The 10,951-nt window shown below is 48.4% G+C and overlaps 1 pseudogene; it reads left to right on the forward strand.

Annotated features, from left to right (window-relative positions):
• Window positions 1-4,976: 4,976 nt before the first annotated feature.
• Window positions 4,977-6,629, forward strand: LOC129387770 (probable ATP-dependent RNA helicase DDX5 pseudogene; annotated as a pseudogene).
• Window positions 6,630-10,951: the final 4,322 nt, after the last annotated feature.

A 10,951-nucleotide genomic window follows, 5' to 3' on the forward strand; every position in this document is an offset into this window, starting at 1 on the left:
GCTCCCGCAGGTGGCAAACTTGCCTTTTTCTATCACTTTCATTCCCTCCTACTTCTAACAAAGCGAAGCCTCTGGCAAAGTTTAACCACATTTAATAGTTACTGTATAGTCACAAAACAAGGAAAGAATTTTCCCTCAAATTCGCTTGGTTTTCCATTGCTATAAAAAAAAACTCATTTGACACGTATGCCATATATCCAACAATCTTGTATGATCATATGAGATAGCATGTTTCGCATGTATTCACATATGACCATATGAGATTGTTGGATATGTGGTATATGTGTCATATGATATTCCTTGATAGGGAATTGCCACTTGAATTGATTTAGTCGATCTTAAAGGAATGCCTTTCTTCACCTTCTTCCTCTGTTTTCGCCCTTCGCCTAAGTGCCGAGCGATTGAATACGGTCTCCCGATTTGGCACCACCGATACGTGACGCATATCATCCACGCGGATCATTCCGGGCAGCGACGACCCATGAAGCCACGGACATCAGCATAGGGCCCTCCTGCACTGCTCACTCCTAAGAGATGTAAGCAGGACTTCAGGACGTGGACCTCTGTGAGTGCGACTTCAAGCAGAAACCGCAACTGTCCACGCGCATCCGGAAACGCTGCTGGCGACATCTGAGAGAAAGTTGTGGCGACGCGGAGCCTCCACGGCGCCCTCGACGTCATAACCGAGAGACCATGAGCTCGAAAAATCCGGTGACGATGCGATGCATTGAGAAGTGCAAAATAAAGAGCAACGACCTTTGTGAAATTATTTATTGCCAAAGATGAGAGGCCATGTGTAAATTTATCATCCTTCTTTTTTCCTATAAAACTAAATGCATGATAGGTGACTCGCGAAAAGTCTGTAGACGTTTCTTTTGTTCATATAAAACTTCACGCCAACCTGTTAGAGCGCAGTGGTTCGTTCACTTAGTGTAGTAGTAGGCTATTATCTACAATGGAATGACAACACTGATGCCATATGTAGTAGACTTTTAACAGCTATTATTTTTTATTACAACATCAGAATTACTTTCACAGCAAAGCTCTGCATCGACTCTTTAGCAACGACTAAATCCTAAAGTCTCACTATGCTCTCCTGTCTGCAAAACGAAATGTTGCAAATTATGAGACGAAGGAATACAACAAATGTTTTCGAAGCAATGTCGCAACAACATGGGCAATGTAAACTTTGTTTCCTGTCCAGCGACAGAGACTGGCATCCGCCGTGGTTGCTTAGTGACTATGGTGTTGGGCTCGAATGCACGAGGTCGCGGGATCAAATTCCGGGCATGGTGGCCGCATTTCGATAGGAGCTGAAATGCGAAAGCACCCGCCATTCAGGTGCACGTTAAAAAACAGGTTGTCCAATTTTCCAATCTCCCACTACTGCGTGCTTCATAATGGATCGTCGTATTGGCACGTAAAAAGCCCGAAATAAATTTTAAATTTAATGGAGACTGTAATATCCTGTCTCGGGTTTGAATCTTTACGTCACGGGCGACTCAGCGCCAAACGCTGTAAGTATACCTGCTGTGTTTGTAGTAGCTTCGACGGGGCGGCCTGACGCGGGACCAACGGCATCAAGCCCAACGACCGGGGCACGAAGAGCCGCAATGAAACGCCAGACTGCTCGGGTCAGGGACCAGACAAAGACTGCCTTTATTCCAGCGAGGGGAAATGCAGCAGATATACTTACAGCGTTTGGCACTGAGTGGTGCCGAGACGTAGGGATTCGAAACCGAAACATGATATTACAGAGACCTACATGACGTCCTGTGACCTTGGCTTGTAGCCTATGATTTTGTTATTTTTCGCAATGTAGTCATGTAGCAATATTAGTATTTTATGTTATAACTTGTGATGTTTTATTTGCAACGCACATTTTTGATGAGTACTGTACACAAGGTCTTCAGCAGTCCTGTTTTTGGTTCATTCCTAAGAAACTCGTGATATACTTACGACTGTTACATATAGTTCAGCGAGATATACTTCGCAGGCTATACATATACAGGAATATCTGAACTGTTTGATTGAATGAGCTGAGAGGGAAATCTTTTTGAACGCAGAGCATTATTGTAGTGTTTCTAGCTGGACGGGAGGATTTATATATTATGTAATTAGCAAGACGGAGGTCATCACGTCCTCCAGCCTCTTGTATGCAGAGCACAGACGTTTCATATAACTGAGCGAAAAAACGAGGACACGAGAAAGAAACACACAACAGACCATGAGCGCGGGGTGGCTTGTGTTTCTTTCTTGTGTCCTCGTTTTTTTCGCGTAGTTATAAGAAACGTCTAAAGCTATGAACTAACTAGCCCGCCAGAACGTCCTACTAAAGCACAGCACAGGGAAGCTGTATTGTGCAACCAACTTACGAAAGTTAGCATATTTGGACTGAAGGCTATCAGCGTTCCACTGAAATACTGCGACACTTTCGTAATGACTATTCAGGATTGCCATCCGATAGTACTGATGTGGACAGCTGTCTCGTTAATGGCTCCATAGACAACAGTGCCTTTACCTCTAGAAGATTGTTTGCCTGGGGTAGAGCTGTGACAATTGCTCGAACTGCAGCTAACAGCATGGGTAGAATCATCTGTGCAACACTGAGGCGCGGGGTTATCCTGGAATGCTGATGTTCCAGTCGCCGTCTGCGGCGATCTCTGAGGGGTGTTCTGAGAAGATCGCTGAGGTTGTCCTAGGTTAGGTAGGTGATATTGTTTTCATGAGCGGCCTTCCGTGGCCATAGCAGAATGTTGACTCCGTGGTCTCTGGGACCCTTGCGCAGATTGCTGCTTTAATGCCGCCTAATACGATGGTTGTTGTGTTTTTGTTCAGTTGCTGTAAACTGGCAATTATTCGCTGTTCTCCCTACATCAAAATTTGGAAGGGGCTCTCTGTGTCGTGGTTGCTTCCAATGAATTACTGTTTGCCTAGCATATATGCGGCCTTGTTATCTTGACATTCTGAGAAAGAAGCCGTATCATTAACCACACAATTAGGACATTTAGGCTGTGTCACAGACTCGCATTCAGCATGCTGATGGTTCTCGGGGCAGATTTTACATCGACGTGTCCCACGACAGTTTTTTGCCAGCTATCCAAACATTTGGCAGTTATAACACCTCAAGGCAGGACCATGGTATACTTCCACCGGGTGGCTGGTGAAGCTCAAGTGGACTCTCTCAGGCACTGGCTTATCAGCTCTGAAGTGAACGATTACACTGTGCAAAGAGGGCGATTCAACTGTAGCATAATCCAGACGGTAATATCTTGCTTGTCGGAGGACTGATATTACTCCAAGATCTTTCACAAAATCGATCAGTCGCCCTTCAGTGTACTGAAGCGGCTCGTGACGAATCTTTGCGACATTTCGAGTGAAGGAAGCAAGTATGCAGGGCATAACGCTTAGTCCTGCGGCTTTGTGCAGTAAAATTAGGTTTTTCGGAAATGCCACTGAGGAAACACTCAGTCAAAGACTGCCGTCTCTGTTTACTCTGAACGTTTGAACTTTTTCCTTTGCCGCCGAGACAATATTTCGTGCAGCATGATTTGGATTCACTTGCCAAAAATTGTGTCCTTCTTTTGATGGTAGGAACACCACCGGGATTCGTTCACTTGTTTTCGTTTTGTAGGTGACGAATTTTAAAGGTTCTTCGTTACACTCAATGGCTTCATCATCACTTAGGTCATAGTTTGAATTACTGTCGTTTTCCTGATTGGGTGTTTCATCAAGACGAGGTCGCTTGCTCTCATCTTCGCTGGGTCTCATCTTCGCTTCTCACCTTGGTCACCGGAGCATTGATGTTCAAAAACTAGCCGTGCCAGATTGATGATGTCATGTACATGGTGTGTGTTGGCAGAATCTTGGAGGCGTTCCTGCGATGCACTCACGTTCCTCAAAATAAGCTTGCGGTCATATTGGGCTTGCGCCGCCATTCTCAGCTGCCGACCAATTACGCAAACGTCGTACGACCGGGCGGGTTGGCATACGTCAGAAACGTATGTGTGCGAAATGAGCAAATGGGAAGTATGTTTTCGCACTCTATGACATGTCCCACTAACGAGTTTCCGGCATCATATATCTTTTGAAGTATTGGGATGCATGTTTCCAGAAAAGAACGCTGCTAAATCAAGCGGCGCCACCATCCGGATTATACGCTTAGTGTGAATTGGGCTTGTGGTCGTCTGCTGGGTAGCAGTGTGATACGTGTATGGCGTTGGAATATTGAAATACCAGTTCAGTGGTGGTAGCGCACTCATAGTAACTTTTAGACGCCCCTTTTTGACGATGAACTGTAGCTTTTAGCTTTCGGATACCATGTGTGTGCGCTGTAATACATTTCTTGTCTGTGTCTGCAGCTCGCATTGCCTCTTGCCACGCCCGCTCCGTTGGCCACAGATCTTTCAGCTTTGTTGCCCCTCAGCGCATTAAGCATACATCACGTAGGACTTTTGATCTCAACCTCAAGAAATGAACTGTTTGCTGCGACGGTTTAGATCATCCACTGATTCCTACTTAATAGCGAAAATCATGCTAGATTTTATTCATGTAAACCACGACGTTTTCATTTCAACCAGCATCCCACGGCATGAGAAGGGCGGGCGGTTCTCGGTGCCTTTAACACAAACATTCAGCGTGAAATGGGCTCTGCTGTGAATTTTCTTCCTTTATTTCTTTTATCCAGCAATTAAAGTCTGTTCCGATAACGTATTTTGCTTTTCCGACCTCCTCTTGTTTTTCAAGATTTAGATGCAGATGCAAATTCTTGGTCTATTGTTACCACTCAGTGGTATGCGCCGCAGTCTATGACGTCATCATCATCAACAGCAACGCAACGACAACGACCGCCGGGCCCGTACGCCGCCGACGCCGAAAACGCAGCATACAACCTGTTGAAGGCGGACAACGAAAGGATGGGGTTCTTCCATGCACCACGGCATGTAGGGAGACCCCAAGCAGACTTTTTCGACAATATGCTTTATCCTTTGCGTAATTCAGCCAATGCCTGCCGGAACAGCCAAGTTGGATGGTTTTTACGCAAGCCTGACTGGACAAAGATCAGGCTGCAGCCGTTGGAGAAGAACCTGTACGTGGAGCACCCGGCCACGACAAGCCGGTCAATGGCCAAAGTGAACGCCTACAGAAACGTCAACGGTATATCGCTGAAAGGGAACAACGTCCCTAAGCCCATCCTTGCTCTGGAAGAATCCAACTTCCCGGACTTCATCGTCAAGAGCATCGAGGCTTCACGCGGCCACGCTTCGCCCACGTGCATCGAAGCACACTGCTGGCCCATCGCTCTCACGTGCAGGAACTTTCTGGGCATCGCGGAGACGGGATCACACAAGACGCTCGCCTACCTCCTGCCGGCAGTTATCCACGTCAGCCGGCAGCCGCCCCTGCAACAGGGAGATGGGCCCATCGCCGTCGTGATGGCTCCGACACGAGTGCTGGCCAAGCAGATTCAAACCGTAGCCTTAGAATTGGGTGGGCATGCTGCATTGCGAAGCGTGTGCGCCTCGAGCGGGGAGCCCAAGGAAGGTCAGTACGACGAGCTGAAGAGGGGCTGCCACATCTGCGTGGCCACGCCTCGACGCCTCATCAACTTCCTCGAAGAAGGCAAACTGAATCTGTACCGCTGGAAGTACCTCGTGTTAGACGAGGTAGACCGCATGCTGGCAATGGGTTTCAAGCCCCATGTCCTCAAGGTTGCCGAGCTCTGCTGGCCGGACCACCAGACGATAATGTGGGTCACATCCTGGCAAAACGAGCTCAGGCCCTTTGTCGACGATCTGCTCTACGACTACATCGAAATCGAGTTCGGAATGACACAGCTGCCCGCTGAAAACAGCATGGAAATGACCGTCGACGTGTGCCAAGAGGCAGAGAAGGAAGCAAAGCTAGCCCAGCTCTTGGACGACGTGCTCAAGGAGAAGTCAAACAAAGCCGTTGTCTTCACCGACACGAAGAGGAAGGCAGACGAGCTTGCGTGGAAACTGCGACTCCGTGGCTGGTCCGCCATTGGCCTTCACGGCATGAAGACGAAAAAGGAGCGCGATTGGATCGTTTCCATGTTCCGGACTGGTGCGTCAAGCCTGCTCGTGACGACGGACAAGGTCGCACATGACTTGCTCCTCGAGAACGTGTGCTTGGTGGTGAACTACGACTGCCCGGACTGCTCGGAGCTCTACGCGCGAAGGTCGAGCCACGTCGCGCGCTCAGGTGAACCACGTCTGGTTCACACGTTCATCATTCCGACCCAGCAGCCGTATGCCACAAAACTGATAGCAATTCTGGAGGATGCCAAGCAGCCCGTTAAACCAAAGCTGTACCGTATGGCAAAGAAAGCTCGTTCTAAACGATGACGCGTTTTACGCCGGCGGTCGACGAGGTGCCCTGGGTGACGGCGGCCCAAGGAATGAACTCGGTGTGTTGAAGAAAGCTTCTAAAATTGCCAGCCTTTGCTCAACTGGTTCTAGAGGCAGCAGTCTTTTTGCTTAGTCTGTGCGAAGTGAAAATTATATAACTGCATATAAACTTCAGTCTTTTTGTTTTAAGTGTAATTTTTATTATCTCTAATAATAGAAAGATTGTGCACTAATGTGAATAACAAAATTTAAATTAAAAATTTGCGCTGAAGTCTGTTGGAGTTTTCTCACAAAATAATTTATCGGGCCAGGGGAGTTCTAGCACGCTTGTTAAACGTCCTAAAGAAAAAAACTGAGTAAAATGTGTACTGCTACAGATATCAAGGCTCAAACATTTATATAATGCAGTACACGTTATGTGAGCATAAAAAGTAAACAGAACAATGTTGGCAAGGAATGATTTTTTGTCTCGCAGAAAATTGCAGAGGGCTTATGGACTTTAACGTTCCTGTTGCTATAAACTAGCACGGTAACCCCAAAGGAAGGAATTGCTGGTGGAGTCGAATTTTATATTTATATTGCTTATATTACATGTTCTATTGCGTTCAGTTTTATGAGTAATATGAAAGGTGGCGCAGACCCAGTGACACACAACGAGTGACCAAAGTTGGCATCAAAAGGTTAATTGAAGAGCAGCAAACACCCAATGGCAAATACCCAGTGATTTTAATTGCCGTGGATATGGTTATGAGGATTTGGGGAATTCGACGTGCCATTGCGCGGGCGCATTGAAGAGCAGAACATACCCAGTGTCACACACACAGAGACCCTCGTTCGTCGGATAGTAGGTTTTCAATCCTGATCCGTCAGCCCAGCCGCCCGTTACTGACTTTGCAACAAATTCCAGCAAGTTATTTAAACATTTAGCAGCGTGTCAATAGTAACCTAGCGGCGAGAAGCCTGTCAAGAGACATCAAAAAAGCAGAGAGTTAGGGCCAACACGAACTTACGAATGTCAAGTTCAGTTGATGCAAAGTTGCTTGCGCATATCACTCAATTACGTCAAGAGATACGTTCACGGAAAGTAGCCAAATAGTCCAGGAATGCACTCCCACACGTGGATCCAGCCACTGCAGTAAGGCTCATTGAAGCTCTGGTATTAATTAACGTGACAGCGTTAAGGGCCCCAATCGCAGAAAATCCGGTGTTGGCGTCGGCAGAGTTTTCTGTGAGCGAAAATTTCCGTACATAATTAGGTATACGCACAATCCATGCCTTGCTATATTGCATGCGGTATATGCGGGTTATATTGCCACACCAGTCTATCACTGAAGTTGCTCCTATCCTGTCTTAGATTCTTGCCAGTGTTGTTCCTCGGAATTTGGAGAATGACAGCCCAGAAACAAATGTCATGAAGCAAAACACTGACAGCGCATGCTTGTTATGTTAAATCTTCTCAGACTTAAATATTAAATGTGCGAGTCATTAACGTAAACCTGCAAATGATGTAATTTTTTGGAGGGGCTGTACACTACGTCCGGGATCGTCCCACGCAAAAGGCCGCGTTTCTACCATAAAGCTCGCCATCGTTGATGGCTTTGGCCGCCAGCGTTTCCCGGAAAAACATTGCAGTTACTTAAGCAGCAGTTGCTAGGAAGCATGAGACGCAGTTGGAAATCCTTGAAATCTATAGCGTTCCACTCTTAAAGACGAAGCTTAAAAGGAAGCTTTAGCTCGGGTGCACCTGTCTAAATACATCTACAAGGAGAATTCGTTTTTCGTGGCAACCACAGCACCAAATTTGACGAAGTTTGTAGCAATTAAAATAAAATCTTAATACGCAGCGACTGCTGGCTTAGAATGTTAGATTTAGGTCGTCAATATTTTATTAATTATTGGCAAAATTCGAAAATTTTCAGACGACGAAACTATCAAGTTCAGAACTCCGTAACTCAGCAACGAAAAATTATTATACAATTCTGTGAATGGCATATCATGGTACATCTAATGTTATGCAGGGACAGAGGTCACCTTATTTCAATTTGGAGAACACCGCGCACTTGAGGTCGATGTCATGGGTTCGGCTCCCGCAGGTGGCAAACTTGCCTTTTTCTATCACTTTCATTCCCTCTTACTTCTAACAAAGTGAAGCCTTTGGCAAAGTTTCACCACACTTATTAGTTACTATATAGTCACAAAACAAGGAAAGAATTTTCCCTCAGATTCGCTTGGTTTCCTTTCCTATCAAAAAATCTCAATTCACCAGCCGAAGGCAGTTTGAGGGAGAAGGATTTCTTGAATTCGTGAACGCACTGAAGGAAAAGGCAGTCCAGTGCAATTTCGGCACGACCTACAATGAGCGCGTCCGAGATCAGATAATACATGGAGTAGAGAACGCCAGCGTTCGCGAAAGGTTATTAGCCCATGGCGAAAACCTTTCCCGGGACAAGGCGGAAGAAATTGGACGCTCTTTAGAAGCTCTGCGTCGAGCGAACCGCGCGTTTGGCTCCGAAAATGTCCGAAGGATCGAGGCATCCCAACACGACGTTCCGTCGACGGGCCAAGATGACAGACTTCCTCCGGGAAGCTGCCAAGATGGCCGACTTAGTCCGGCAGGCCATGAAGATGGCCGATTTCGTCCGGGAGGCCTCCAAGATGGCCGACTTCTTCCGAGAGAGAGATAAAACTTTGTTATGTCCTTGATGGGGTTAAGGGGTGGCGGGGGTCGGGAGACTAACCCCCAATCCCCCCCTTCCTCAGACGGCGGCCAGTCCTTGCTTTCTGGCGGCGTCTTCGGCCATCCGGACGGCCCAGAGCTGCTCCTCTGGGTCCAAGCTGAGCAGCAATGTCTCCCACTGCTTGGCCGTACTAATGATGCGTGTGTTAGTGCGGGAGGTGTTGGTGGGTGAGGCTTTGGGGCATTGCCAGATATGATCGAGGTCAGCGCGGGCCTTGCACACTTTGCAGAGTGGAGAGTATGCATCGGGGTACTTGCGGTTGTAAAGCACGGGGTTTGGAAAAGTTCGTGTCTGAAGGAGTCGCCAAGGGGTGGATTGAGACCTATTCAGTGTTTTGTGTGCTGGGGGGTAGCGTTACCGCGCTCTGCGGTAGTGCAGGAGAATTTCTCTGAACGTAATCATTCGGTCCCGCGCGTGACCGCGATGCAGAACAGAGGGCTGGTCGGGATCGGAAGACGCAGATGAAGGATGATGCGCCCGGTGTGCGAGAGCTCGGGCGGCATCGTGGGCGCCTTCGTTTCCAGTCAGACCCTAGTGACCAGGGGCCCAGATGATCTGCACGCGGCGTTGCCTTGGGGGAGGAGTGCCAGAGAGAATCTTCTGCGCTTGGGGTGCTATCAGTCCTCTTGCGTAGTTACGAATGGCCGTTTTTGAATCGCTGATGATGCAGTGTGCATTGGTAGCCGCGTAGGCCAAAGCGATGGCCGTTTCTTCTCCTACTTCGGGTTGCGTGGCGAATATTGATGCGGCCGCGGAGAGGCGGTATTGCGAACCCGCGACTGCGACGACCGCCATGGCGTTTTGGTTGGGGTACTCTGCTGCGTCCACGTAGGTTACGTCAGCGGCTTGGTCGTAGCGCTTTTGTAGTTGTTTAGCTCTTTCTGCAGGTCGCTCCGGATTGTGTTCAGGGTGCATATTGCGAGGTATGGGCGGGATAACTAGCTGAGCACTAATGTTTGGAGGGATGGGTACTTTTGGTCCGAATTGGGTGGTGTAGGTTATGCCTAGAGTGCCTAGAATGTGCCTGCCCGTGGTGGAATTGGCGAGTCGTTCGTATTGACTAATACGGTGCGCTTCAATAAGCTCGTCTATGGTGTTATGAATGCCGAGGGCGTCCAGTTTCTCGTTAGAGGTGGTGATGGGAAGATGTAGGGCTTGTTTATAGGCCCTCTTGATCATGGTATTGCAAAGGCACGCCGACTTCTTCCGAGAAGCCGCCAAGATGACCGACTTCTTCAGAGAAGCTTCCAAAATGGCCGACTTCGTCTGGGAGGCCGCCAAGATGGCCGACTTCTTCCGAGAAGCTGCCAAGATGGCCGACTTCGTCCCGGAGGCCGCCAAGATGGCCGACTTCGTCCGGGAGGCCGCCAAGATGGTCGACTTCGTCCCGGAGACCGCCAGGAGGGCCGACTTCTTCCGAGAAACCGCCAAAATGGTCGACATTTCGCACATGGCTCCTCCGGGAACCGTGGTGCATGCGATCGGTGTGGCAGCAGGAACCATATCGCGTCTTACAGGAATTTTCCAGCAAGAAATCGGCGATGCAACGCCTGCCACAAGTTGGGCCATTTCGCTTCAGTATGCCGAAAGACCCGAACAGCGGTGCAACACGTCTCTTCCGCAGAGACGCTGTCTTCGTCGACTTCCGCAGGGCAGCCGTCCGCGTCTGCCTTGACGGCAAGCGCTTTTGAAACTAAAAAAGATTTGGAAGTTCCGGTTGTAGTTAGCGGCGTCTCCATGCGACTGCTAGTGGATACGGGAGCATCTGTGTCATTGATGACGGCCGAAGATTTTAGAAAGCACTTTGGTCGACAGCACAGGCTGTCACAAACAACAGTGGAC

Source organism: Dermacentor andersoni, chromosome 3 (assembly GCF_023375885.2).
Source record: "Dermacentor andersoni chromosome 3, qqDerAnde1_hic_scaffold, whole genome shotgun sequence".
Taxonomy (NCBI): Eukaryota; Metazoa; Arthropoda; class Arachnida; order Ixodida; family Ixodidae; genus Dermacentor; species Dermacentor andersoni.